Here is a 25,230-nt window from a genome sequence, read left to right as displayed (position 1 = left end):
GTTATTATTATGATGGACTGAGATCACCCTCAGTCTGCTGGAACAGTGGAATGAAGGAACAGAAAAGATTGACTAGACATCAGACTGAAGGAACACCATGGGATGCGGGCTGGATCAAACAGAACTGTGTAATAGACCTGTTTCATATCATCACAGGCCAATCAACGAAACTTCCTGGAGGGATGAATTTGGCTAATGGATTGTTGAATTTGCTAATTCTCTATTGTAGTATTGTAGGTTGTTAATTGAAGTGGTGCACGGGGCTGGTGAACAGGTGCTGGACGCTTGGAGACCTCCAGTAGAGGGAAGACACGACCTGATACCTGGCGAGTGGGTGTGGGTGAGGAAGATATACCCTGCCAGATGTTGCAACCCTGCTGGGAAGGACCATATCAAGTGCAACTGACTACCGACTCTGCCATCTGAGTGACAGGATGAGCTTGCTGGATCTACGCATTGCGCTGACACCGAACCACTGCACCAGAGACTAAGTGAACATTATTATATTGTCACTGTTTCTGTGTTTGTTGAGCTTCCTGAGGGAGGGTGACAGTGTACCTGTTAAGTGTAAGGAGTTTTACTTTTATAAATGGGGATATGGAATCAATACTTTATCAGTCAGCCACAAATAATAATCAGAGCTCCTGTTGGGATTGTATTGCTATAAAAGATGCTCATGGGAGTAATCCCCTTTGATAGAGGTGATTATTCAGGTTTATTGGCATGGGTAAATAGCCCTGCTTTTAGTCTGAGTGTAACTCAGATGTATTAGAATGGAAATAACGGTATGCTCCTCGCTATAATCACAGTTTTAGGCCATTCTCTATTAGGGTGATAGACAGCTGTTTAGGTGAGCAAAGACTAAACAGTACTTGTATTCTAGACAATTATTAGCAAATTAATGACTTAGCAAAGCACATCTATGATGAAGAAAAATATATATCATAATTATAATCCAGATGATTGGGGCATTGGTGCATGGCTACAGTCTGTGCTAGGAACCTGGAGAGGGTCTCTGGTTCAATACGTATTCGTGTGTCTGGTATTATTCGTTATAATCATACTGTTAATATCCTGCTTGAAAAACATGTGGACTAAAGCTGCTGCTTCTGTACTAATTGTACGCCCTGAAGGGATCATGAAGGAAAAAAAAATCATGGGAAAGGTTCTCTTATCTAGTGGCAGAACCTGATGTGTAGAGCAATATAGTTTTAAGGGGGGTTACCCTTGGGAGTGATTCCCCTAGATGCACATTATTATTATGATTTGTTTGTTCATAATAAGATGTTTTGCAGGAACGGGCCAATCAGAAATTTTACAACTTCAGCTAGAATTGTTCTGCAAAATGGCACAGCTGAGGCAGTGGAACAATGTGTAGATTTTTCTAAGAGTTATTACTCTTCTGGTGAAAGACTTCAGGAAAAAGAAGTGGTGTTCACTCAGGTGGAGGGGGCCATACCAAGGCTGCTGACCACTGCGACTGCTGTGAAAGTCACGGAAAGGGTGCCCTGAATTCATGCTTCCCACTGTAAAAAGGTCACAAACGAACTGAGCAAAGCGCAGGAGTGATGTCTCCACAGGGATAGATGGGGATCACATGCTTGGGACTGATGTGCCCAGCCTTTTTCCTTTTTATGTGGAAGCCTGTCACCACCCAGAAAGAGGAAGAATCTAAATGCGAAGCCTCTTTGTATACAAACTGGCTGAATGAAACTGATAATGAGGGGGATATGAGTAATTTGTGGTATAAACCTATAAATCATACTGTAAAGTTAAAGAAATGCATCTTGTTATGAATGTGCTTTAATGCCTCATTCTACAGCCTCACCCATTTCTCTCCTGGTTAGAATCACTGGGCCAGGGGGAATGTTTTTCTTTAAGTTACTAACACCGATTATAGTAGCTGTGATACTTGTCTTCCTGTTTTTGTGTTGCTGTACGACATATATTATTTCAATGCTTTGAAATATGGTAATGAATATGTTTGCGCATCAGTATGTTCTGATAAGAACGCAAGAATCCGAAGTATGGGAGCCTCCTGGGAGTCCATATTGTAACGCCCTCACCTGGTGGTGAAGAGGAAGCGCCCCTAGGCCCTCGTAGTACCCCTGGGCATGCTGGGAGTGGTAGCCGGGGAGAGTCTGAGGGTCAGCACGATGACCAGCGGCTGACCCTACCTGTGTAAATAATGTCCTAGTAATTCTAGTGCCCTGTGTAGTCCTATAAAAGTATAGTGTGTTGTTAGGTAATTACCACCCTAAATATGTGTACGTGTTCCGTCAGTCTCCTCATGTGTGTGTAGATCCTGTGTTTGGTTTTGTGTGGTTGTAAACAAATAAAGCTAATGCTTGTTTGTTAATCGCGTCTCCACTCGTCCTTGTTCTGAAATGAACCTGCAAACGCTACATTGGTGTCAGAAGCGGGCAGAATGGACAACTCGTGGCAGACACTACCGGGCGCTACCTGGAGCAGGGCGGAGATGGAAGGAGTGGCCTGCCAGGTGCTCCTGGACGTCCCGGAGGAGGACAGAGGCGACTACACAGCGCTGGCGGCGGCTCTCCAGCTGCGTTTCGGTGTAGAGGAGGCGCCGGACTTGATGCGGGAGAGGCTGGCCCTGCGGCAGCGCCGACCAGGAGAGCGACTGGGCCCGGTCGCCGCGGATGTCATGTTCCTCGCCCGCCGAGGATACCCAACTTTCCCCCGGGAGGCACAGCGGGAGATGGCTCTCCAGGCTTTTCTCAAGGCCCTCTCACCCGAGGAGCTGCGGCGCTACGTGCAGCTGGCCGCGCCAACATCGCTGGAGCAGGCCTCGGCCATTGCTACATGGGCTGAGGCCGTGTTCGGGGTGACTGGAAGCGCCAGCAGACGCAGTGCGCCCTGCCGGCTGACGGAGACGGCGACGGAGGAATTCAGCGAGGGGGAAGAGGAGCCAGCCCGGGCAGCGACCCCCGCGGAACAGCCCCGCACGCTGTTTTACAACCGCTGCGGGAAGAGAGGACACCGAGCCCGGTTCTGCCGGGCACCCGAACCTCGCACTCCTCGATCGGCGTCGGGAAACGGGAACGGGGCGACTTAGCGTGGGGAAGGCCGCCCCTCGAACACCTCAACCCCCGCTCCGGAGAGCGCTGTAAAAACCGGCGCCCCTCACGGCACCGTGGGGCGAGTCGGCTGTAGCCGGGGCCTGTACCTCCACTGCCGGATCGAGGACCAACCCTGCCTGGCCCTACTCGACACTGGTTCATCGGTAACCCTACACCGGCCGGGCGTCCTCCCCGACACCGAGGGCACCAACCCCCCAGGATGGGAGGCCTCCAGCCTGCGGCTATGGACCGTGACGGGACAGCTCGCTGCAGTCCAGGGGAAACAGGTGCTTGCCTTCCATCTAGGTGCAGCGACGGTACGCCACCCCTGCTACCTCGCACCCATCCAGGAGGACTGCATTCTGGGGCTGGACGTACTGCAGCGAGTGGGGGCCAGTTTGGACTTGAGCTGGCAGGAGTTGGTGTGGCAGGGGTGACTTCACCTGGTGGAGGGCAGGCCCGGCGAAGGCTGAGGGACGCGGGCTTGCCGGAGCTGGGAGAAAAAGAGGCAGTGGCGGCGGCGGCGGTGGCAGTCGCCGGGGCAGACCAGGCCTGTGAGCCGGGGAGCGAGCGTGCTGGATCCTGCTCCCGAGTCAGCCGGGGGGCCAGACAAGGCGGCGGCGGCAGGAGCCGAGCGTTGCGTGGAAGCGAGGCGCGCCGTTGAGGATCTCTACCAGCGGAGCTGCGAGGGCCTCGATCAGGACCAGCGGCAGCGGCTCCAGGCGCTACTCGCCCAGAACGAGGATCTCTTTGCGGCGATAGATGAGGACTGCACCCGCACTGCCCTGGTCCAACACGAGATCAACACCGGCGACGCTCGGCCCATCCACATCCCACCGGGACGCATGGTTCATGCCAAGCGGACCGCCGCCGAGGAAAAGATCCGGGAGATGGCCACAGCGGGGGTGATTGAGCCCTCCGCGAGCCCGTGGTCGGCGCCAGCTGTACTGGTAAAAAAAAAAGACGGCTCGTGGAGGTTCTGCGTCAACTACCGCAAGGTGAACGAGGTCACCCGGAAAGATTCCTACCCCCTGCCGAGGATAGATGACGCCCTAGACTTCATCACCGGGTCGACCTGGTTCAGCTCCCTGGACCTCCGCTGCGGCTTCTGGCAGGTACCGCTTGCTCCCGATGCTCGCCCGAAGACGGCCTTTTCTATCGGCCAGGGCCTCTGGCAGTTTACTGTCATGCCTTTTGGCCTGTGCAATGTCCAGACGACGTTCGAGAGGCTGATGGAGAGGGTGCTGGCATCTGTCCCGCGGAACCAGTGTGTGCTGTGTCTGGATGATCTGCTGGTTCATGCCCGGGGCTTCGACCAGGCCTTGACGAACCTCCAGGCGGTGCTGGCCTGAGGCTCAACCCCCGCAAGTGCGAGCTCCTGCGGCGGGAGGTGAGCTTCCTGGGACATGTTGTTGGACCGCGAGGGGTGGCTACGGACCCAGGTAAGGTCGCCGCAGTGAGGTACTGGCCGACTCCACGCACCGTCACGGAGCTCCGCAGCTTTCTGGGGTTGGCCTCGTACTACCGGAGGTTCGTCCGGGACTTTGCCAGCATCGCTGCCCCGCTGCACCGCCTCACCGACAAGGGCCGCCATTTCGACTGGGACTCGGGCTGTGAGACTGCCTTTGGCCGGTTGCGTGAAGCTCTGGTGGGGGCCCCCGTGCTGGCCTACCCCGACCCGCGGTTGCCGTATGTTCTCGACACCGACGCGAGTGACTCGGGGGTGGGGGCGGTGTTGGCGCAGGAGGGGCCGGATGGGGAGCGCGTAGTGGCCTACTATAGTCGGCCTTTGACTAGGCCTGAGCGGAACTACTGCGTGACCCATCGCGAGCTGCTGGCGGTGATGGCGGCGGTCCACCACTTCAGGCTGTACCTGTTCGGGACCCGGTTCCGGCTGAGGACCGACCATGCGTCCCTCACCTGGCTGCTCCACTTTAAGGAGCCGAAGGGGCAGATGGCGCGATGGATAGAGATCCTGCAGGAGTACGACTTCACTGTCGTGCACCGTGCGGGGTCTCACCATCTCAATGCCGATGCTCTCTCGTGGCGCCCCTGCGAGGCCGCGGACTGCCACCACTGCGCCCGGCGGGAGCAGCGTGAGGAGGCTGTCCGCACCGTGGCGGGGGTGAGCACCGCGGTCACGGCCCGGGAGGGGCCGCTGGGGGTGGGCCTGCCAGACCTGGCGCAGCGTCAGGCAGCTGATCCTGACGTGGGGCCGGTGCTCTGCTGGAGGGCAGCAGGAGTGCGGCCTACGCGAGAGAAGCTCGCCCCGCACCCGAAGTCTGTCAAGGCCCTCTGCGCCCTGTGGGAGGCCTTGGAGGTAAAGGACGGGGTGCTGCACCGGGGGTGGCGGGTACCCTCCAGTGGTGAGGTACGGTGGCAGCTGGTGGTGCCTCGGTCGCTCCGCGGGGCGGTGCTCCGAGCGGTGCACGGCCAGCCGGGCATGGGGCACTTCGGCGGTAAGAAAACCCTGCAGCGTCTCCGAGGCCATTTTTATTGGGGTCTTTGCCACTGGGACGTGCAGAGGTACTGCCGAACGTGTGCGGTGTGCGTGGCGCAGAAGGGTCCCCCCGAGCGCTCTCGGGCCCCCCTCCAACAACACCAGGTGGGGGCTCCTATGGAGCGGGTGGGGGTGGACGTTTTGGGCCCGTTTCCGCGCACCGAGGCTGGGAACCGCTACGTCTTGGTGGCCATGGATTATTTTACGAAGTGGCCGGAGGCCTACGCCCTCCCGGACCAGAGTGCCCCAACGGTGGCCGATGCACTGCTGGAGGGGATATTTGCCAGGCTGGGGGTGCCGGAGGAGTTACACAGTGACCAGGGGCGTAACTTCGAGGTCTTCGCCAGAGTGTGCCAGCGCCTGGGGATCACTAAGACGCGGACCACACCGCTGCATCCCCAGAGCGACGGGTTGGTGGAGCGGTTTAATCGGACGCTCGCCACCCAGCTGGCCACCCTGGTGTCCCGGCACCAACGGGACTGGGACCGCCACCTCCCCCTTGCGCTCTGGGCGTACAGGACCGCGGTCCAGGAATCCACCGGGTGCACCCCGGCCTTGCTCATGCTGGGCCGGGAAATGCGAACCCCGGTGGACCTGGTCTTCGGCCCGCCGCCCGGAGACGGGTCGGCACCGCCGGCTGGACCGGACTACGAGTGGGACCTGCGGCAGCGGATGCAGCAGGTGCACAGCTTTGCACGGACCCACCTGACACAGGCGGGGGTCCGGCAGAAGCGGCACTACGACCTGCGCTGCAGGGGGCCTGCCTTCCAGCCCAGGGACTCGGTTTGGGTGTACAACCCACGCCGCTGCAAAGGCCTCAGCCTTAAGCTGGCGCCGTTGTGGGAGGGTCCCGCTGAGGTACTCGGGGTGGTGGGTGAGGTCTGCTACCGTGTCCGGTTGCGAACACGGGGGAGAGTGGTGGTCCTGCACCGAGACCGCCTGGCCCCCTACCGGGCCCGGGAGGAGGAGCCGTGTGGGGAGGCTCTACAGGAGCAGCCGGGGCTGGAGCCGGACGATAGTGGGGCGTCCGTGGGTCGCCAGCCGTCACTGCGGCGCAGGGTTCCACAGCAGTTAGCCCAGTACGAGTACAGCCTGAGGGGGGTGTTCGAAGTCGGCGAGACGCCAGACGCAAGATGCCAGACGCCAGACGCTTCAGGTGGGGGCAGTGTAATGCCCTCGCCTGGTGGTGAGGAGAAAGTGCCCCTAGGCGCTCGTAGTACCGCTGGGCATGCTGGGAGTGGTAGCCGGGGAGAGTCTGAGGGTCAGCACGATGACCAGCGGCTGACCCTACCTGTGTAAATAATGTCCTAGTAGTTCTAGTGCCCTGTGTAGTCTTGTAAAAGTATAGTGTGTTGTTAGGTAATTACCACCCTAACTATGTGTACTTGTTCCCTCAGTCTCCTCATGTGTGTGTATATCCTGTGTATATCCTGTTTTGTGTTAATGTTTGTTTGTTAATCACGTCTTCACTCGTCCTTTGTTCTGAAAAGAACCTGCAAATGCTACAGGTTTTATTTTATAAACACCAGTATTGACACTTTGATCAGTATATTTATTATTAGTAGCCAGTCTTATAAATTTACAATTTAGATTAAGTCTGGTAACAGTTATACAGTTAATTTAAATCATCAGACCACTGATGGAACTGAGAGCTGGGTGGAAATAAAACCAGGATACACATTTTAACCTCCAGGATCAGGAGTCTGATCCTCCTGGCTTCTTTACTCTGAAGATTTGTGTAAAACTCTTAAAAGCGCTTATTTCAGGGACTCGTGCTTGTCCTCTACTGCTCCACACGGGTACGCTTTGTAACGCAATAATCTGCGATGTAAACTTTTTTTTCTGTTTAATGAATTTTATTCCTAGGTTTGTCGCTCTCCTTCTCCAACTGTGATGATTCGCTTCTCTTCACAGTCCGGTGTGTTTTTTTTTGGGGGGGAGATTTTATATCTGTAAGAAAAGCCCCCCCGGGGCTCCGGACAGGAGTCTCCTCCAGCTCTGCTTTGTCAGAAAGAGCGCTGTGACGTCACAGACACCAGCCAGAGCGCCGGGATCAGAGAGCGAGACCGCGGGAGACGCGCGGAGGGAACGGAGGAGAATTATTGATCACTTATGTATCGACAACCAATTTATTCAGCTGAAGGACCATAGAATAATCGATTAACTTCACTGATTGGTGAGTACTGATTCTTTTCTTGACCCTGTTTAAATATCTAGAAAACAGTCAATAAAGACTGTATCGATCAATTACCATAGTGCGTTTAGTGTTAATAATGTTCAATCCGAAATTAAACAATGATTATTCATATTATTATTTAGGTAACTCTATCCTAGAGCTAGAAAATTATATTCCAAGTTGATAAATGTATGTAAGTAACAGTTTAAATGCATTTTTTCCAGTGTTTATAAATCATAAGTATGGTAACCACGGCAACAGCCGGCACGTCACTGTATGTGTCTAGGTGTCTCGCATTCGTCACAGAGAGTGTATGTGACGTCACGGGCAGCAACTAATTCTACTACTAGTGTATTCATTTTAACATTAGTGAGAGTACAACTGGTAGTTTTAATGGTAGTGTTCATAACAAAGTGTGAGTATTAATAACAAAGCGCTTGTTTGTTAATCGCGTCTCCACTCGTCCTTTGTTCTGAAAAGAACCTGTAAATGCTACAATATTCTTTACTCAGCAGCTTATTAAAAACAGCTCCCGTGATGTTCAAACCGATTTTTTACACAGAACACTGACACAGCTTTGCGTTCTGAATCTCTTTTTCTCGTGTGTTTATTTAATGTGGCACAATGCACTGGGATAAGGGTATTCTGTTCACAAACCAATAGCATTTAAACCACAGCCCAGGTTCGATCTGTCTCCCCGAATCACCAGGGCGCACACACACACACACCCATGCCGTTGAAGTGCTCTGCTTCATTTCTAAGGGCAACTCAACATTCACTCCTACCCCGAGTGCAGAAAAGACAGCGTCCGCAGCAACAACAGCTCAGGTCTCTGCACAGGAGCTAAGCTGCCCCCATCTCCTCTGCTCTGCGGCTCCTGCGGAGCGGAGTCCTGCCTGGAGCCGTGTTTGCAGGCGGCGGCTCCCCGCGCCCTGTCTGTGCGTCGTGTCCAAGAGCTCCTGGGAGGAAGAGAGAGCCCTCCCACTTGGGGGCTTTTCCACGGTCTGTGTGAGGAGGGGCGGGTGTGTCCAGTAGCTTATCGAGCGGAAGCCTGGGGCGGCGGAGAGCTGTGATCGTGCAGACCTTGAGGTGTCACCTCTTTGTCTGCTTTCCCGCCCCCCCCTCCGCCCAAGCTCTGCTCCAAAGTGGCCCGGCAACCCCTCACACCTGCACGTGTCACAACGTAAGGTGTGGTCATGAGACACCCATGGGGTGTCGTTCTGTTCTTGCTAATTGTTTCCTGCCCGTCGCCGGCAGGAGTCCATGCGAGGAAGATGCGCTGGACAGAGCTCAGAGGGCGCACCTGGGTGGCTTTCCTTCTGAGTGACGTTCCTGCAACACTCTCCCGCTCCTCTTGGTGCGCTCATGCCGCAACACAGGAAGGCTGGAGCAGGTGGCTGTGTGCTCTCTGCTCAGCTGGGAGAGCGTCAGACTGAAGGTCTAAGGTCCCTGGTTCGATCCCGGGTTTCGGCATTTTGTTTCATCGCGCCCTTTGTTCCTCTCTCCAGCGCACCCTGCCTAAAGTGACGCGTCCCTTTCTCAGCCCGAAATGCAAGCAAGACACCAGCAGCGGTCCCTGCAGGTTTCCATAGTGTAGCGGCTATCACGTTCGCCTAACACGCGAAAGGTCCCCGGTTCGAGACCGGGTGGAAGCAGCCTCGTTTTGCACGCTCCTGTACTTCACAGAGGTCTTGAACGACCGGTCATTTGTTCCCAATGTATTTCCGGTGCCTTCGTGCACTCTTGTACCAAACGCACGTTCCTTCTGTACGCGGAGCCGATCATTTGCAATTGGGCTGTGCCGACAGACCAGGACGAGCTCTGTCGGCTCAAAAGCAGCGCAGGACCTGCAAGAACAACAGAAAGATTAGCATCCAGCGGGGGCCTCTTAGTGAGCCCAAGATCTCATCAAGAATCGGCTCCAGCAACAGGGCTGGGCGCATTGTTCCATTCTCCGACCACTCTCGGTGTAAACAAGTCCCTCCTGGTCTCTGCTTGAAATGCACTTTCCTGCATTTGCTTTGGTGTAACTGGCTTCCCCTGCATAGTAAGTCATTGAAGAAAACCAAGAAGAGGTCGGAGTGGCCTCTGTCGTTCATCAACGATCCAGTCAGGCAGTACTCCTCCTATTCTGCCAGTATGCGGATTCGAACCGGGGTTGTTGCGGCCACAACACAAATTCTGAGCACTATACGATCACAGCGAGTTACCGAGACATACACAGCCAGTAGGAAAGGATGTACTCTCTTTGTGTGACACTAGTCGGAAAAGTCCTGACGCTGCATTTCAACTGAGCCCTAGTATACATCAACCCTTCGACACTCTGAGTGCCAACTCTCTTGTGTGTTTTCTCCATCAAGCAGGTCATCAAGGCAGCAATTACAGTTTGCTTACATGACGCACGCACAACATGGCTGTATGCTCCCATATGGTCTAGCGGTTACGATACCTGATCTTCACCCAGGTGGCCTGCTTTCAGCTCCTTGTATGAGAACGTGTCAGTTTTGCCTCCTGCTTTCCAAAGATCAGCACCATGTTTTACGCCTCCCCCGAATATCGAAGCTGCCTCTAAATCTGCAAATGAGTCGACAAACCACTTGTTTTTCGTATAACTATACATATATTCATTTAATACTGATTTCATTCATTGAGCACGGATACAATAGAGGTACAGCCATTCACTGTTTGACATGTCTGCACTGGTACAGAACCTAGCAATCAGAAAACGGGTGAAACTGTCTTGAGAATTAGCATACAGTACCGAGGCACCCATGACCAAATAAAGGCTAACCTCGATAATCAGCCTAAATAATGCAGACAACAGCAAAACGACTGAGTTTGAAAAGGGAATGAATGTCCGGAAGGAGTAGTGTAACCAGCTTGAAATGCTTCTCCGGACCTCTAACTAAAAGAAACCGGGAACCGGCAGTGGCATCGACTCCTTTCGAACTGGGATCCTATCGCAGCTCGTGGTGTCCTAACTCTCCCGTATCTGATATTGGACCAAGCACATCAGGAGAGAGCGCGAACGCAGTCCCCCACTACCAGAAATAATGCAGTCGAGATTCCCACATTTGGGGAATTCGCAGGGGTCAGCACAGCCGGAGTGCAATGGCCGAGCCTCGCCCTGGGTGAATCGATTTTTTAAGAACTTTATTTTCTTTTCACAAAAGAATACAGGACATCACAAATTAGAAAGCTTTACATTAATATACATACTTAAAACAGTATATATGATCACATCTCATTACATTTTGACACGGTACCAGTTACATAGCAACAATTTCTTTTTTTCTGGTGTAAATCACATTCTTTACTTAAACATGATAATGTTTTTCACAGTGTAGGGAAAACCGGTTCAGGGACGCCAAATATGTAATCATAGTGGCTCTCTGAAGGCACCAATTCTGTGGGGTTTGGGCATTTACTGAGACAATTATTAATTGTAGCAGTAAATCACAAAGTTGATTCTTTTGATGGCTTTAGAATCCAACCATGCGACATAACTCAAACAACGCGCACACACAGGTACTAATACACGAGGATACATTTATTAATACATAGAATATGCATATAAACCTAACAGATCTTATCGAGAGGGTTATCAGAATACAAAAGGTATATATTCAGTCAGTTACGAAGTGTTACACATCAAGAGGACATACGTTCAGTATATCATTCATTAAGACCGTTTCGTAAAGTGAACTTGGTTACAACTTCTACATTAGATACTCAAAACAAGTACATAACTCTTAGGAATTAAATTGATATCAACTGGTTTGGATAACAATTGAATTCTCGAGCTGTAATGCATTGAAGTTGAATACTCATCCAATTTCTGGGGGTTCAGATCTCCTGCGGGCACAAAGAAACAGTTGCAGGCTGTTGCTGTCCAATTCGCGCTCTCTGGCTCCGTGCCAGGCTGTGCTGTGCGGCTTGCGACAGTGCGCTGCTGATGCTCACTGTTGGCTTTAACTAGCAAAGTTTGTGCACAGGAGAAAAGATGACTGTGGGTCCCAGCAAGTCAGGAAGAGGACCGGTTCGTTCCTGATGAAGAGCTAGTTCTGAATAGTGATTCAGCTGTCCAAAGTTCCGACCTGTTCACGAGGCCTGCTGCTGGTTACTCTCTGGCAACCTCCACTCTAGACTCTTAGAACAAAGGAAAGTTCTGGCACTCGGACACACTGGCCGTTCCGTGGTTGTCCGGGCTGAGTCTCAGGATGGTCAGGAGGCGCGCTGCGAGAATGTCCTGCCCTTGGGATTCTCCTTTGAATTCCCTTTAGAATTGTTGAATCTGAATCTGAATCTGAATCTCGTTGAATCTCACAGGCTCTCTGTGTTGCCTGTTTTTACCTGGAGGAACTTCAGCTCATTGATTGGCTGAAAGTTCCATGGGCATCAGAGTCCCACGTGGGTTACTCGGCCCTACCAGTCCCTGATTGGTTGATCAAGGTGAGATATGAGTCACTTAGTCCTGACACTTAGGAATGCAATCCAGATGTCCAACTCGCACTCCCTAGACAGATAGGCACCAATGGATGACCATTGATCATGATAGCCAGGCTTAGCTAAGTGCATCCCCCTTTGGGAGCTGTCTTTTATCAAAGGAACCCTAAATCAGCCTGCATGGTTTCTCTGTGGCTGCACCACAGAGATGAACAGAGAAATGAGGCCTAATTTGGGAAAGCTCAGAAACACTTAATTCTGCCTTATTATTAAGCCTCGCCGGTACATATCCCCCCTTTTTGAAGGTCACGAGGTCCCGAGGCATTGTTGCCTTCAAAACAAAACAGAGTTAAGTGATGTCCCTTGCCATTAGAACATTAATCTTAAATGTCTACATTACTCCTCTAGAATTCATACCGGAACCAGCATTGGATACAAACAGGATGAATAACATCTGGAGTATGTATAAACACGGTAGGAGACATTATCTCAGTCTAGGAATTACACATGAGGAAGTTCACTGTCAATATCTGATACCTCTGTAGTAGATATTTGGGGAGAAGTCACTTCCTTTCTTTTGACATGCTACCTTTGACTCATTCATGCTACCCAGAGTACATCTTGATGTGAGACTACATCATTCAGAGTACACTGTCAGTCATGATCCAGCTACCTGGCAGTAGTGTTAAAATAACAACAGTTCCTGTTCCCAGCCCCCCCGATAAACCACAACACCTGTGTTGGGTATCTGCTAGGGTGGTTTGGAGGTTCGTTCCATTGAAGCAAACTAACTACCTGTACCTCTTCAGGGCTTACTGTTTCTTGGATTTCTATCCAATTCAATAGTGTGGCACCTGAAGGCATCCACGACCTCAAGTTTGGTCTTAAATTGTCTGGTTCCAGACCGTACAGTGTTAAGTTACCATGCTGTACTATGGCCTCCTCGGGAACTTACAGGAAAACTATTGGTTAGATAGCTGCATTGTGGTAGCTGTATCATGCCCGTCACAAGTCATAGTGTCAGTTAAATGTGGTGTGCTGACCAGCCATTTACTTCCCACCTACTCTTCATGGGGTTCATTAACCTCCCTCTGCTCGTTAGTAGCTTTACACCCTTCATTGGTGAATCGTTTAGACACAGCCAATGGATAGCTTTGGTAGCCATACCCATCTCAAGATTTGGAACCGAATTCAATCTTGGATTGCCTTCTGGGTGAGCTATGAGCGATGGGGTTAATGTCACATACTCCTCTACTGAGAAGAGTGGAATCAAGTGGGTTGGGATTTGTGCCATGGCTAGACTGGCTACAGTGGCACCAAGCTCCCTTAACAGGTCTTGTGTCAACATTCTGGCCTGTTGCACACAAGCATAAACCCACTGTATAACACCAACAATCATGTCCACTGGTTGGGGAATAAGGTTTAACCCTGTTGCATAGGAAGTTGCCTGTAGGGTTTCCCCTAAGCTTTCCAACTTTTGCTGCTGTTGATACAGTCTGTCACTACCCTCTGGCATCTCTGACACCTGCCTTCTTGGGGCAGTCAGGGTGAGAGTGCCAGTAGCACACAAACCTACCAGAAAAAGCAAACGTGCAACAGTGGTGGCAGCAATCAGTCCTCCCAAAAGTCTTTTCGGATGGCTGATCCCAGTCATCTCCTTCTGAGTGACTGTTGCCTTTCTAAGCTGGTGCAGCGTGTACATGGTGTCTTTCTCAGTATGCCCTGTGGCATCTTGGGCACCAACATCCTGGAAATCTGGGGAGATCTGACACAGCGGCTGATGCTGCTCCTCCGTTTCCAGGGCATCTGCTTTTTCGATTTGTTCATGCCTGTGCTCTAGGAACCCTGCAGGGAGCGGTGCAGCGGTGGAGCATGCCTGAGCCTCGGCTGAGTGGTCATCTGGAGCACCTGAGTGATCTGGGATTGTTACCCCATTCTCACTGTTCAGGTCCACCCTGCACACTTCCTGATTGAGGAATCCCTCTATCGGCATGTTTACAATCGTTCGCTGGGGGTAGGTGTAGGACACCTGCTGGCTCCCCCCTTCCCTCGCTAGGGGTTCAGGGAGCTGCCCCAGCAGTGGGATAGCTAGTTCACTGTCTTTGAACTCACTATCACTCACCAGGCCCATGTCAGTGCAGGCGGGGATTCTGACATCCCTCTTTGCGATGTCCTGCACTGGCAGGCGGGTGACTTTACCATCCAGCTCCAGTCTGGCTGAACCACTGTTGGTCAGACTCAAACTGACAGACTGAGCTGGTGGCTGTAAGAAAACCGGCTCGGCTTTCATTCCCTGTCCCTTCTGGGGGACTGGGTGTGTTGGCAACCCTGCCGTTGAGGCAGGAACAATCAGGTCAGTCTCACTCACTACCTGGTAGTTGTGAGAAATAATGTTACCTGACTGCAGGTTCCCTGGGTCACAGCAGAGGGAATCGGCATCTGGGATCAGGTGTGTCCACAGCGCAGTAGTCTCAGCGTCCAGCTGGACCTCCTGTCTAACCTGTGAATGTTGCACCAGGGGCAGCTGGCGGTGGCCCTGTGACAGCTGCTCAAGCAGATCCTCACTAATAGAGGACCTCTCAGGGCTAAGAGTGAGGGCTACATCACCAACCTGCTCTCCTGCCATCTGGATCCCTTCCACCACTGCGGGGTGGTGGTCCTGACCCCTCTTGGGTGCCAGGGTGCACAGGGAAAGCTCCTTTTCATCGCCAGGTGGGGAGATCTGCTCCTCTTTAGGGATGTAAAAGGGGTGTGCTTTACCTGGTGGATCAGGCGGCTGCTTGGAGCACCGCTCCTGTGGCAGGGAGGCTGTTGGGACCTTGGCCGGGACACGACTTCCCTGTATATCCGGGGAACCAGGAAATATTTTTATTTCTTGTCCAGAGGGAACAGAAGGAATCTCCACATAGGCTTCTGTGTTCGGTGGGCACTGTGTGAGCACAGTCTGCCTCTTGGCCCCCCTTTCCTTCTGTACAGAAGGCTTAGGAGCCTTGACCTGTTTCCACACTTTGCCTTTCTTGTGATCCACCAAAGGTTCCTCTCTGAGTCGCATGCCCTTTTCTTTTTCTACCCGTTTGAGCTTGCCGTGTGACATCAAACACCTTTCAACCTCAGTGTCAATCAGTGTCTCACTGTGTAAGACATCTCCCATGGCAGCCTTGAGGTAAAAGCTTCCTGCTTTTCCTCTGTGTTTTACTGCCTGCTCTGTGACTTCAGGGGTGGAGTCAGCATTCGCTTGGGAGTGGCTGACCTTATCCAGGCAGGAACCCTTCCGCTCAATCAGATAGACTGAGGGAGGGAGAGGGGGCGGGTCTCCGCCTCCTCCAGTGGAGAGTATCAGCTCATTCACGCTTCCGGCAGCCTTGGGGATTGGTTGTCCCTGTCCTAATAAAGCTTGTTCAAGCCTGGCCAGGCGGGCGGCTACTGAATCCTTTTGTTCAGCTTTTCCTAGCCCTTTCCCTCCTCCGGTGTTCTCACGGCACTTAGGACGCTGGGTGCGGTCCTGTGTGAGTGCTTTGGAACGGGGCTTAGCCAGCTCAGGAGCCTGTGCTCCTTCGAGCAGGGGGGAATTAACCCTGCTGGCTCTGACGGCGAACGCAGTCGCTTTAGCAACTTTTTGCTCAGAGCGACTTTGGACATCATACTCCCAGGCTTTCTGCACGAATCTCTTAATATCAGTCATTTTCATGGTCTGTGCATCTATATGCATTAAGATCATCTTTCTGACTGATGGGTGGAGATTCGCAATGAATAAACCCTTGAAATGTGTGTTCTCTTCACAACCCTCATCATTTCGCCCTGCAAAATAAGTTCGTCTAAGTCTCTCGTAATATTCGCGAGGGGACTCTGCTCTCTCGTGCTTAATGTTAAGAGCGGCGGCTATCGCAGCAGTCGGGTCAATAAACGCACTGTATTCTTCGATAAGTGCATGACAAAGCTGCTCAAAATCCTTGCAGACTTCTTTCATCTGCCTAGCCATCCACTCATGTACAGCTCTGCTGGTAGTTTTTCTAACCAGAAACACTTTCTCCTGTTCTGTGGCGTTTGGCAGGTACTGCAGGTTATACCTGAGGTCTTGAATATAACTCTCTATATTATTCTCTGACACTGCGGGGTCAAATCTCTCTATGTCCTTCGCTAGCTCTCTCAGAGAATGGAGATTTATTCTAGCGTCTCCGCTGACGGAGATATGGAAGAGATCGTGGTCAGACCTGTCGCTGCTAGAGAGAGTGCTTAATAGCGACTCGAATTCAGACCTTTTAGCAACCATCGTTAACTTAAAGAGTATTACTTTTAAGTACGAAATCACAATTTTACCACAGAAAACCACAAGATCAAGTATGCAATCAACCCGGTAGATCGCAAATGATCACAAAACAATCAAGCACTGCTTAAAGAGCAAGGGGAACTTTTTCTTTCGGCTTTCAGCACACTGTATTGTCGTGTATGAAACCCGCGGCGTTTTATATTGAATTATTCCGCTTGGTTGACTCATTTCAGTCTTGCCACGCCCACCCAGGGACGCCAAATAAATGTAGGGAAAACCGGTTCAGGGACGCCAAATATGTAATCATAGTGGCTCTCTGAAGGCACCAGTTCTGTGGGGTTTGGGCATTTACTGAGACAATTATTAATTGTAGCAGTAAATCACAAAGTTGATTCTTTTGATGGCTTTAGAATCCAACCATGCGACATAACTCAAACAACGCGCACACACAGGTACTAATACACGAGGATACATTTATTAATACATAGAATATGCATATAAACCTAACAGATCTTATCGAGAGGGTTATCAGAATACAAAAGGTATATATTCAGTCAGTTACGAAGTGTTACACATCAAGAGGACATACGTTCAGTATATCATTCATTAAGACCGTTTCGTAAAGTGAACTTGGTTACAACTTCTACATTAGATACTCAAAACAAGTACATAACTCTTAGGAATTAAATTGATATCAACTGGTTTGGATAACAATTGAATTCTCGAGCTGTAATGCATTGAAGTTGAATACTCATCCAATTTCTGGGGGTTCAGATCTCCTGCGGGCACAAAGAAACAGTTGCAGGCTGTTGCTGTCCAATTCGCGCTCTCTGGCTCCGTGCCAGGCTGTGCTGTGCGGCTTGCGACAGTGCGCTGCTGATGCTCACTGTTGGCTTTAACTAGCAAAGTTTGTGCACAGGAGAAAAGATGACTGTGGGTCCCAGCAAGTCAGGAAGAGGACCGGTTCGTTCCTGATGAAGAGCTAGTTCTGAATAGTGATTCAGCTGTCCAAAGTTCCGACCTGTTCACGAGGCCTGCTGCTGGTTACTCTCTGGCAACCTCCACTCTAGACTCTTAGAACAAAGGAAAGTTCTGGCACTCGGACACACTGGCCGTTCCGTGGTTGTCCGGGCTGAGTCTCAGGATGGTCAGGAGGCGCGCTGCGAGAATGTCCTGCCCTTGGGATTCTCCTTTGAATTCCCTTTAGAATTGTTGAATCTGAATGTGAATCTGAATCTCGTTGAATCTCACAGGCTCTCTGTGTTGCCTGTTTTTACCTGGAGGAACTTCAGCTCATTGATTGGCTGAAAGTTCCATGGGCATCAGAGTCCCACGTGGGTTACTCGGCCCTACCAGTCCCTGATTGGTTGATCAAGGTGAGATATGAGTCACTTAGTCCTGACACTTAGGAATGCAATCCAGATGTCCAACTCGCACTCCCTAGACAGATAGGCACCAATGGATGACCATTGATCATGATAGCCAGGCTTAGCTAATTGCATCCCCCTTTGGGAGCTGTCTTTTATCAAAGGAACCCTAAATCAGCCTGCATGGTTTCTCTGTGGCTGCACCACAGAGATGAACAGAGAAATGAGGCCTAATTTGGGAAAGCTCAGAAACACTTAATTCTGCCTTATTATTAAGCCTCGCCGCTACAACAGTTTCTTGAGATATTGACCTATGCTCTCTATTTCCCACAGATTTTCTGCTTCCTCCCTCCCTTCTCTCCACAGATCTCTGAGGTAATAGTTCTCTTGGGTGATGAACAGGGCCAGGATACCTGCTGCCTTGACTGGGACCTCGATGCCTTTGAACAGCCCCATGTTCCTCACTCTCCACAGAGCGTCTTTCCCACTGTTCACCACGGCCCAGATCCTGTCAAACACGTCAGGAGGAAGTTTGACAGGAGAGATGCAGTTGTAGCGGCAATGCTTGTTAATAAGACAGAATTAAGTTGTGGTATGCTGTCCTAAATGAGGCCCCATCTCACCTTCCATCTCTGTGGTGCAGCCACAGAGAAAGTATTCATGCAGGCTGATTTAAGATGTTTTCTTTTGATAAGGGACAGCTCCCAGATGGGGATGCACTTAGCTAAGCCTGGCTATCATGATCAATGGTCATCCATTGGCGCCTATCTGTCTAGGGAGTGCCAAATGGACATCTGGACTGCATTCCTAAGTGTCAAGAGTAAGTGACTCATATCTCACCTTGATCAACCAATCAGGGACTGGCAGGGCGTGGTAATACCACGTGGGTCTCCAATGCCTGCCAAACTCTCAACCAATCAGCACACATCTGTGTCTTGGTCAAAAAGTGAGCGCAAGCTCAGATCGGGGCTCTCCTTGGCCATTGTCGCACATCCTCAGAGACAATCATGTGACAACTGCTGTTGTCTGCAAAGGGACTTGGACTTTGTTATAAGCGCAAGGCCGAGGATCCCGTACGTACTCAGAATTCAGAAAGCTTTTAAGCGCAGGAGGCGCCCTATCCCCGCTCGCTCGCTCATTCCCCTGTTCACACGTGCAGTGCGGCTTGTCCGTCTGTTTATTTGTCAGCTTTGGCGAGACACGGGTGCTTGTGTATTAGCGTGAGCGTTTTTTATTCTGATCAGGAAGAGTTTTACAAGTCCGTAAAGGATCGAGGAAAGGTTTATCGCCAGCTGAAAAGAGACACAGCGTTTCAGCTGCGGAGACTTGTTCGGCTGGCGTTCGGAGAGTCGCGTTTTTCAGAATTGTACTGAGATCGTTTTCCACAGAGCTCAGATGTCAAAGCACAGCAGCAGCTCTCCACAGCGATCCTCTATAGCGCCCTTTCTCCCGCAGCTCCGTCCTCATTGGAAGGAAGCAAGAGTGAAAGGCTGAAGTGAAATAGAGCGGGGACGAAGGCAGTGAAGAGAGAGAGAACGTGGGAAGAAGAGAAAAATGCAAGGGAAAAAAAGCAGCGTCATAAAAGAGGTGACGGAGCTGTCCTCTCAATAAGAAGGGTGCCAGCGAGCCTTGCTCTCGCTTATGGCCACACCCCCTTGAGCACGCCTGATCTCGTCTGATCTTGGAAGCTAAACAGGGATGGGCCTGGTTAGTACTTGGATGGGAGACCGCCTGGGAATGCCAGGTGCTGTAAGCTTTTAAGCGCAGGAGGCGCCCTATCCCCGCTCGTTCGCTCATTCCCCTGTTCACACGTGCAGTGCGGCTTGTCCGTCTGTTTATTTGTCAGCTTTGGCGAGACACGGGTGCTTGTGTATTAGCGTGAGCGTTTTTTATTCTGATCAGGAACAGTTTTACAAGTCCGCAAAGGATCGAGGAAAGGTTTATCGCCAGCTGAAAGGAGACACAGCGCTTCGGCTGTGGAGACTTGTTCGGCTGGCGTTCGGAGAGTCGCGTTTTTCAGAATTGTATTGAGATCGTTTTCCACAGAGCTCAGATGTCAAAGCACAGCAGCAGCTCTCCACAGCGATCCTCTATAGCGCCCTTTCTCCCGCAGCTCCGTCCTCATTGGAAGGAAGCAAGAGTGAAAGGCTGAAGTGAAATAGAGCGTGACGAAGGCAGTGAAGAGAGAGAACGTGGGAAGAAGAGAAAAACGCAAGGGAAAAAAAGCAGCGTCGTAAAAGAGGTGACGGAGCTGTCCTCTCAATAAGAACGGTGCCAGCGAGCCTTGCTCTCGCTTACGGCCTCACCCCCTTGAGCACGCCTGATCTCGTCTGATCTCGGAAGCTAAACAGGGATGGGCCTGGTTAGTACTTGGATGGGAGACCGCCTGGGAATACCAGGTGCTGTAAGCTTTTAAGCGCAGGAGGCGCCCTATCCCCGCTCGCTCGCTCATTCCCCTGTTCACACGTGCAGTGCGGCTTGTCCGTCTGTTTATTTGTCAGCTTTGGCGAGACACGGGTGCTTGTGTTTTAGCTTGAGCGTTTTTTATTCTGATCAGGAACAGTTTTACAAGTCCGCAAAGGATCGAGGAAAGGTTTATCGCCAGCTGAAAAGAGACACAGCGCTTCGGCTGTGGAGACTTGTTCGGCTGGCGTTCGGAGAGTCGCGTTTTTCAGAATTGTATTGAGATCGTTTTCCACAGAGCTCAGATGTCAAAGCACAGCACCAGCTCTCCACAGCGATCCTCTATAGCGCCCTTTCTCCCGCAGCTCCGTCCTCATTGGAAGGAAGCAAGAGTGAAAGGCTGAAGTGAAATAGAGCGGGGACGAAGGCAGTGAAGAGAGAGAACGTGGGAAAAAGAGAAAAACGCAAGGGAAAAAAAGCAGCGTCGTAAAAGAGGTGACGGAGCTGTCCTCTCAATAAGAAGGGTGCCAGCGAGCCTTGCTTTCGCTTACTGCCACACCCCCTTGAGCACGTCTGATCTCGGAAGCTAAACAGGGATGGGCCTGGTTAGTACTTGGATGGGAGACCGCCTGGGAATTCCAGGTGCTGTAAGCTTTTAAGCGCAGGAGGCGCCCTATCCCCGCTCGCTCGCTCATTCCCCTGTTCACACGTGCAGTGCGGCTAGTCCGTCTGTTTATTTGTCAGCTTTGGCGAGACACAGGTGCTTGTGTATTAGCGTGAGCGTTTTTTATTCTGATCAGGAACAGTTTTACAAGTCCGCAAAAGATCGAGGAAAGGTTTATCGCCAGCTGAAAAGAGACACAGCGCTTCGGCTGCGGAGACTTGTTCGGCTGGCGTTCGGAGAGTCGCGTTTTTCAGGATTGTATTGAGATCGTTTTCCACAGAGCTCAGATGTCAAAGCACAGCAGCAGCTCTCCACAGCGATCCTCTATAGCGCCCTTTCTCCCGCAGCTCCGTCCTCATTGGAAGGAAGCAAGAGTGAAAGGCTGAAGTGAAATAGAGCGGGGACGAAGGCAGTGAAGAGAGAGAACGTGGGAAGAAGAGAAAAACGCAAGGGAAAAAAAGCAGCGTCGTAAAAGAGGTGACGGAGCTGTCCTCTCAATAAGAAGGGTGCCAGCGAGCTTTGCTCTCGCTTACGGCCTCACCCCCTTGAGCACGCCTGATCTCGTCTGATCTCGGAAGCTAAACAGGGATGGGCCTGGTTAGTACTTGGATGGGAGACCGCCTGGGAATACCAGGTGCTGTAAGCTTTTAAGCGCAGGAGGCGCCCTATCCCCGCTCGCTCGCTCATTCCCCTGTTCACACGTGCAGTGCGGCTTGTCCGTCTGTTTATTTGTCAGCTTTGGCGAGACACGGGTGCTTGTGTTTTAGCTTGAGCGTTTTTTATTCTGATCAGGAACAGTTTTACAAGTCCGCAAAGGATCGAGGAAAGGTTTATCGCCAGCTGAAAAGAGACACAGCGCTTCGGCTGTGGAGACTTGTTCGGCTGGCGTTCGGAGAGTCGCGTTTTTCAGAATTGTATTGAGATCGTTTTCCACAGAGCTCAGATGTCAAAGCACAGCACCAGCTCTCCACAGCGATCCTCTATAGCGCCCTTTCTCCCGCAGCTCCGTCCTCATTGGAAGGAAGCAAGAGTGAAAGGCTGAAGTGAAATAGAGCGGGGACGAAGGCAGTGAAGAGAGAGAACGTGGGAAAAAGAGAAAAACGCAAGGGAAAAAAAGCAGCGTCGTAAAAGAGGTGACGGAGCTGTCCTCTCAATAAGAAGGGTGCCAGCGAGCCTTGCTTTCGCTTACTGCCACACCCCCTTGAGCACGTCTGATCTCGGAAGCTAAACAGGGATGGGCCTGGTTAGTACTTGGATGGGAGACCGCCTGGGAATACCAGGTGCTGTAAGCTTTTAAGCGCAGGAGGCGCCCTATCCCCGCTCGCTCGCTCATTCCCCTGTTCACACGTGCAGTGCGGCTAGTCCGTCTGTTTATTTGTCAGCTTTGGCGAGACACGGGTGCTTGTGTATTAGCGTGAGCGTTTTTTATTCTGATCAGGAACAGTTTTACAAGTCCGCAAAAGATCGAGGAAAGGTTTATCGCCAGCTGAAAAGAGACACAGCGCTTCGGCTGCGGAGACTTGTTCGGCTGGCGTTCGGAGAGTCGCGTTTTTCAGGATTGTATTGAGATCGTTTTCCACAGAGCTCAGATGTCAAAGCACAGCAGCAGCTCTCCACAGCGATCCTCTATAGCGCCCTTTCTCCCGCAGCTCCGTCCTCATTGGAAGGAAGCAAGAGTGAAAGGCTGAAGTGAAATAGAGCGGGGACGAAGGCAGTGAAGAGAGAGAACGTGGGAAGAAGAGAAAAACGCAAGGGAAAAAAAGCAGCGTCGTAAAAGAGGTGACGGAGCTGTCCTCTCAATAAGAAGGGTGCCAGCGAGCTTTGCTCTCGCTTACGGCCTCACCCCCTTGAGCACGCCTGATCTCGTCTGATCTCGGAAGCTAAACAGGGATGGGCCTGGTTAGTACTTGGATGGGAGACCGCCTGGGAATACCAGGTGCTGTAAACTTTTAAGCGCAGGAGGCGCCCTATCCCCGCTCGCTCGCTCATTCCCCTGTTCACACGTGCAGTGCGGCTTGTCCGTCTGTTTATTTGTCAGCTTTGGCGAGACACGGGTGCTTGTGTTTTAGCTTGAGCGTTTTTTATTCTGATCAGGAACAGTTTTACAAGTCCGCAAAGGATCGAGGAAAGGTTTATCGCCAGCTGAAAAGAGACACAGCGCTTCGGCTGTGGAGACTTGTTCGGCTGGCGTTCGGAGAGTCGCGTTTTTCAGAATTGTATTGAGATCGTTTTCCACAGAGCTCAGATGTCAAAGCACAGCACCAGCTCTCCACAGCGATCCTCTATAGCGCCCTTTCTCCCGCAGCTCCGTCCTCATTGGAAGGAAGCAAGAGTGAAAGGCTGAAGTGAAATAGAGCGGGGACGAAGGCAGTGAAGAGAGAGAACGTGGGAAAAAGAGAAAAACGCAAGGGAAAAAAAGCAGCGTCGTAAAAGAGGTGACGGAGCTGTCCTCTCAATAAGAAGGGTGCCAGCGAGCCTTGCTTTTGCTTACTGCCACACCCCCTTGAGCACGTCTGATCTCGGAAGCTAAACAGGGATGGGCCTGGTTAGTACTTGGATGGGAGACCGCCTGGGAATTCCAGGTGCTGTAAGCTTTTAAGCGCAGGAGGCGCCCTATCCCCGCTCGCTCGCTCATTCCCCTGTTCACACGTGCAGTGCGGCTAGTCCGTCTGTTTATTTGTCAGCTTTGGCGAGACACGGGTGCTTGTGTATTAGCGTGAGCGTTTTTTATTCTGATCAGGAACAGTTTTACAAGTCCGCAAAAGATCGAGGAAAGGTTTATCGCCAGCTGAAAAGAGACACAGCGCTTCGGCTGCGGAGACTTGTTCGGCTGGCGTTCGGAGAGTCGCGTTTTTCAGAATTGTATTGAGATCGTTTTCCACAGAGCTCAGATGTCAAAGCACAGCAGCAGCTCTCCACAGCGATCCTCTATAGCGCCCTTTCTCCCGCAGCTCCGTCCTCATTGGAAGGAAGCAAGAGTGAAAGGCTGAAGTGAAATAGAGCGGGGACGAAGGCAGTGAAGAGAGAGAACGTGGGAAGAAGAGAAAAACGCAAGGGAAAAAAAGCAGCGTCGTAAAAGAGGTGACGGAGCTGTCCTCTCAATAAGAAGGGTGCCAGCGAGCTTTGCTCTCGCTTACGGCCTCACCCCCTTGAGCACGCCTGATCTCGTCTGATCTCGGAAGCTAAACAGGGATGGGCCTGGTTAGTACTTGGATGGGAGACCGCCTGGGAATACCAGGTGCTGTAAGCTTTTAAGCGCAGGAGGCGCCCTATCCCCGCTCGCTCGCTCATTCCCCTGTTCACACGTGCAGTGCGGCTTGTCCGTCTGTTTATTTGTCAGCTTTGGCGAGACACGTGTGCTTGTGTATTAGCGTGAGCGTTTTTTATTCTGATCAGGAACAGTTTTACAAGTCCGCAAAGGATCGAGGAAAGGTTTATCGCCAGCTGAAAGGAGACACAGCGCTTCGGCTGTGGAGACTTGTTCGGCTGGCGTTCGGAGAGTCGCGTTTTTCAGAATTGTATTGAGATCGTTTTCCAAAGAGCTCAGATGTCAAAGCACAGCACCAGCTCTCCACAGCGATCCTCTATAGCGCCCTTTCTCCCGCAGCTCCGTCCTCATTGGAAGGAAGCAAGAGTGAAAGGCTGAAGTGAAATAGAGCGGGGACGAAGGCAGTGAAGAGAGAGAACGTGGGAAGAAGAGAAAAACGCAAGGGAAAAAAAGCAGCGTCGTAAAAGAGGTGACGGAGCTGTCCTCTCAATAAGAAGGGTGCCAGCGAGCCTTGCTCTCGCTTACGGCCACACCCCCTTGAGCATGCCTGATCTCGTCTGATCTCGGAAGCTAAACAGGGATGGGCCTGGTTAGTACTTGGATGGGAGACCGCCTGGGAATACCAGGTGCTGTAAGCTTTTAAGCGCAGGAGGCGCCCTATCCCCGCTCGCTCGCTCATTCCCCTGTTCACACGTGCAGTGCGGCTTGTCCGTCTGTTTATTTGTCAGCTTTGGCGAGACACGGGTGCTTGTGTATTAGCGTGAGCGTTTTTTATTCTGATCAGGAACAGATTTACAAGTCCGCAAAGGATCGAGGAAAGGTTTATCGCCAGCTGAAAAGAGACACAGCGCTTCGGCTGTGGAGACTTGTTCGGCTGGCGTTCGGAGAGTCGCGATTTTCAGAATTGTATTGAGATCGTTTTCCACAGAGCTCAGATGTCAAAGCACAGCAGCAGCTCTCCACAGCGATCCTCTATAGCGCCCTTTCTCCCGCAGCTCCGTCCTCATTGGAAGGAAGCAAGAGTGAAAGGCTGAAGTGAAATAGAGCGGGGACGAAGGC

General features: G+C 51.7%; 3 non-coding genes and 8 pseudogenes across 3 annotated transcripts; 10 read left to right on the top strand and 1 right to left on the bottom strand.

The window, feature by feature from the left end:
* Positions 1-9,338: 9,338 nt before the first annotated feature.
* Positions 9,339-9,411, top strand: trnav-aac (transfer RNA valine (anticodon AAC)). The gene has a single exon. It is a non-coding gene; the product is annotated as a tRNA-Val (tRNA).
* A 1,358-nt stretch (positions 9,412-10,769) lies between these two features.
* On the bottom strand, positions 10,770-10,932 carry LOC148667075 (U1 spliceosomal RNA). The gene has a single exon (XR_015938376.1). It is a non-coding gene; the product is annotated as a U1 spliceosomal RNA (small nuclear RNA).
* An 8,541-nt stretch (positions 10,933-19,473) lies between these two features.
* On the top strand, positions 19,474-19,592 carry LOC148667074 (5S ribosomal RNA; annotated as a pseudogene).
* Positions 19,593-20,128: 536 nt separating this feature from the next.
* On the top strand, positions 20,129-20,247 carry LOC148667073 (5S ribosomal RNA; annotated as a pseudogene).
* Positions 20,248-20,784: 537 nt separating this feature from the next.
* On the top strand, positions 20,785-20,893 carry LOC148667072 (5S ribosomal RNA; annotated as a pseudogene).
* A 537-nt stretch (positions 20,894-21,430) lies between these two features.
* On the top strand, positions 21,431-21,549 carry LOC148667071 (5S ribosomal RNA; annotated as a pseudogene).
* Positions 21,550-22,086: 537 nt separating this feature from the next.
* Positions 22,087-22,195, top strand: LOC148667070 (5S ribosomal RNA; annotated as a pseudogene).
* A 537-nt stretch (positions 22,196-22,732) lies between these two features.
* LOC148667069 (5S ribosomal RNA) lies at positions 22,733-22,851 on the top strand (annotated as a pseudogene).
* Positions 22,852-23,388: 537 nt separating this feature from the next.
* LOC148667068 (5S ribosomal RNA) lies at positions 23,389-23,497 on the top strand (annotated as a pseudogene).
* Positions 23,498-24,034: 537 nt separating this feature from the next.
* On the top strand, positions 24,035-24,153 carry LOC148667067 (5S ribosomal RNA; annotated as a pseudogene).
* A 537-nt stretch (positions 24,154-24,690) lies between these two features.
* Positions 24,691-24,809, top strand: LOC148667066 (5S ribosomal RNA). The gene has a single exon (XR_015938518.1). It is a non-coding gene; the product is annotated as a 5S ribosomal RNA (ribosomal RNA).
* The last annotated feature ends 421 nt before the right edge of the window (positions 24,810-25,230 follow it).

Source organism: Lepisosteus platostomus, chromosome 5, assembly GCF_059453375.1.
Source record: "Lepisosteus platostomus isolate fLepPlt1 chromosome 5, fLepPlt1.hap1, whole genome shotgun sequence".
Lineage (NCBI taxonomy): Eukaryota > Metazoa > Chordata > Actinopteri > Semionotiformes > Lepisosteidae > Lepisosteus > Lepisosteus platostomus.
The sequence above is the reverse complement of the archived record's forward strand: the minus strand, read 5'-3'. Positions and strand labels throughout refer to the sequence as shown.